Consider the following 3,939-nt stretch of genomic DNA (forward strand, 5'->3'; position numbering starts at 1 on the left):
GCAAGCAAGCAAGCAAGCAAGCAAGCAAGCAAGCAAGCAAGCAAGCAAGCAGGCAGAGCCCAGCAAGCTACAGAAAGCAAGCTAGCAAGCAGCACTCCTCTGTGGTCTCTGCTTCAGTTCCTGCCTCTGGGTTGCTGCCTCTAGTTTCTTGCCTTGCCTTTCCTAGACTAATGTGTAAGGCAAACAAGCCCTTTCTTCCCCTAAGTTGCTTTGAGTCGTATTTATCACAGCAATGGAAAGCAAACTAAGATGGCCTCCCACTTTGGGCTTTCACTTCCTCCCTCAGACTCTACAAGTCTCTCAGCAGCTCAGTCCAGATCCTCTTCTCAAAATTGTGAGCCCGAAAGCCTCATAACTTCAGCCATCAACACCTCAAGCGTCCTTTTTATTTTATTTAGTTTGTCAAGACAGGGTCTCACGATGTAGTCCTGGCTGTCCTGGAACTCACAAACCCTTTTATTTCAATAATTGTTGTGCATGTGTAGGGGCAGGGCCCATATCCACACATTCCACAGCAGTGTAGGAAGGTTAGTGGACTTTTGGAAGTCTGTTCCTTCTTCCACTATACAGTTTGTTAGGAGGTAGTTTCCTGAGTTCAGCTGTCTGAGGAATGAGCTCCACCTTGCTGGCAGAATGAAAACTGAGTTCATGTACCCAGGCCATGGAACCCAACTCCTAGCCTACTTCTGAGACGTTTCATGCTTGTCTGTTAACCAGTAAAGGCTGTAAAGAAAAAAGATGCTGTGGTCCCGTTATCTAAACTAAGGCACACAAGTCATAAACGTGCCGCTTGTCTTGCCTTAATTCACTATGTGCTGCTTGCCCACTCCTTTGTGTCTTTATCACTCTAGACTCCAGGTCAGAGTCCAGGAGGGGACCTGGCTGTAAAAGCTGACTCAAAGACCCTGAAACCAGGTGACCAGGATAAGGCCAAGTCATCAATGTTTACTTCCTTGCTTAACCCTTTGTGTCAAAATATGATTGGTCAACGCAAGAGCCTGCTCCACCCTTCTTGCTTCGTGTTCCCATCCTATAAAAATGTACAATCTCCCTCTAGGGACAAAGTTCAGATCCTGAACTGGTGCCTCCTTGTGCATGCAGAAAACAAAGCTTTCATTTTAAAGCTTCTAGTGAGTTTTCTCAGCTTCCATCCCAAACCCAACACAGTTCAGGCTTTGGACTCGGGTTGTCGAGCTTACACAGAAGTGCACTGGGCTGGCCTGAACGCACAGAAATCTGCCTGCTGCTGCCTCCCAAGTGCTAGGATTAAAAGTGTGCACTGCTGAAGCTCATTCCTTTTTTGGATCTGGGTCTTGTTAAGTTGCTCAGGCTGGCTTTGAGTCTGCAAGCATCCTGTTTCAGCATCCCAAGCAGCTGGGCTTATCCCAAGTAGCACCATCACACCCTCTTCTGAGACATAAATAAGAGGAGGCTGTTCTTTGATACCATTTTATTGTGGAGGCCACCATCTGCCACCATGACCTTTGGCTAAGGCATGAAGACACAGAACTGTCTAGTCTTGGCTCTCAATTTGCCAAGGCTTTCTCGGTCCAGATGGCCTGGCACCTGCAGGTGCTCTAGTCTGGGTAACCTCCCACAAAACCCCAAAATTCACCACATACTCAACCTTCAGAGTCTGTGGCAGCTTCCAGACTGGGCCAAGTTTCTCCCTTACAAATCGTAAAGGGTAATGTAGGAGCTGGAGAGGTGGCTCAGAGGTTAAGAACACTGACTTGTCTTCCAGAGGTGCTGAGTTCAATTCCCAGAAACCACATGGTGGCTTACAACCATCTATAATGGGATCCAGTGCCCTTTTCTGGTGTGTCTGAGGAGAGCAACAATGTACTCACATACATAAAAATAAATCTTTTTTTTTTTTGGTTTGGTTTTTTGAGACAGGGTTTCTCTATGTAGCCCTGGCTGTCCTGGAACTCACTCTGTAGACCAGGCTAGCCTCGAACTCTTGAACTCAGAAATCCACCTGCCTCTGCCTCCCAAGTGCTGTGATTAAAGGCATGTGCCACCACCTCCCGTCCATAAAAATAAATCTTAAAAAAAAAAGGGTAATGTAAAAAAAAATTGGAGATAGGATCTCACAATGTAGTTTTGGGTGGCCTGGAACTTGCTATGTAGACCAGGCTGAGCTAAACTCACAGAGATCTGTTTGCCTCTGCCTCCCAAGTAGTGGAATTACATGGGTGTGCCACCACTCCTAGCAAAAAAAATTTTTAAATTAACTGTATGTGTGTGTTGCTGTGTGCCTATGAATAAAGGTCATCTTATTTTTTTCCCAGAATACACAGATTTCTTTCCTCTCTGTGTGTTTATGCCATATGTATGTCTGGTGTCTGTGGAGGTGAGAAGAGGGTATCAGATGCCCTAGAGCTGGAGTTTTAGGCTCTTTTGAGTTGTCTGAAGTAGGGGCTGGAAACCAAGCTCTGGGCCTCTGCAACTATGTCACCTCTTAACTGCTGAGCCATCTCTCCAGCCCCGAGACTTTTTTTTTTGAGACAGTCTCAAGTTATGCAGGCTAACCTTGAACTCCATATGTAGCTTAGGGTGACCATGAACTTCTGATCCTCCTGCTCATACCTCTGGAGTGCTAGAATTACAGGTGAGGAACACACAGCATCTGTACAGTGCTAGGGAGCTCAAACCCAGGGCTTCATGCAGACCAGGTGAGCATTCTATCAAGTGAGCTACATTTCTATCCCCAAAGGGATCCTTTTTGAGTCACTGTGTCCTAAATAGTCCTAGACATTAAGTGTGTCTCCTGATCTTCATTAATTACCTAGCAAAGAGTGAGCCATATCTATTCACAGGGCTTTCTCAGGCCCAAATTCCCAGCTCTTATGCTCTGGGAGAGTTTAGAGTAGATGTTCTCAACCTCTTTGAGGGTCACATATCAGATGTTTACATTATGATCCATAACAGTAGCATAGTTATAGTTGTAAAGTAGCAAAAACATAATTTTAAAAAGATTTATTGCCAGGCTGTGGTGGCGCACGCCTTTAATCCCAGCACTTGGGAGGCAGAGGCAGGCGGATTTCTGAGTTCGAGGCCAGCCTGGTCTACAAAGTGAGTTCCAGGACAGCCAGGACTACACAGAGAGACCCTGTCTCGAAAAACCAAAAAAAAAAAAAAAAAAAAAAGATTTATTTATTTATTTTTATTTATTTATTTTATGTATATGAGTATGCTGTAGCTGTCTTCAGACACACCAGAAGAGAGCATCAGATACCATTATAAGATGGTTGTGAGCCACCATATGGTGGCTGGGAATCGAACTGAGGACCTCTGGAAGAGCAGTCACTGCTATTAACTGCTGAGCCATCTCTCCAGCCCTCAATAAAATAATTTTATGGTTAGGTGTGATGGTTTGAATATACTTGGGCCAGGAAGTGCCCTTGTTGGAGTAGGTGTGTCACTGTGGACGTAGGCCAAAGACCCTCATTCTAGCTGCCTGGAAGCCAGTCTTCTCTTAGAGGCCTGCAGAAGATGTAAACCTCTCAGTTCCTCCTGCACCATGCCTGCTTGGACACTGCTATGCTACCGCTTTGATTATATTGGACTGAAGCTCTGAACCTCTAAGCCAGCCCCAATTAACTGTTGTCCTTATAAGAGTTGCCTTGATCATGGTGTCTGTTCACAGCAGTAAAACCCTAAGACACTGGGGTGTCACCACAACATGAGAACTGTAAGGACCATAGGACTAGGAAGATTGAGAACCCCTGCTCTAGAGAATCCTTGTCAGCACATCTTTAGGTCTTTATTTGTTTAGACAGAAAAAATTGTGTGTGTGTGTGTGCATATGTTTGTATGTACACATACCTATCCATGCCTAGCCTGTGTATGAAGGCCAGAGGACAATGTTGTGGAGTCTGTTTTTCCCTTCCTCCTTTACATAGGTTCTGGGGATTAAACTCAGGCGGCTAGGCT

Source organism: Grammomys surdaster, unplaced genomic scaffold (assembly GCF_004785775.1).
Source record: "Grammomys surdaster isolate TR1022 unplaced genomic scaffold, NIH_TR_1.0 67, whole genome shotgun sequence".
In the NCBI taxonomy this organism is placed as follows: Eukaryota; Metazoa; Chordata; class Mammalia; order Rodentia; family Muridae; genus Grammomys; species Grammomys surdaster.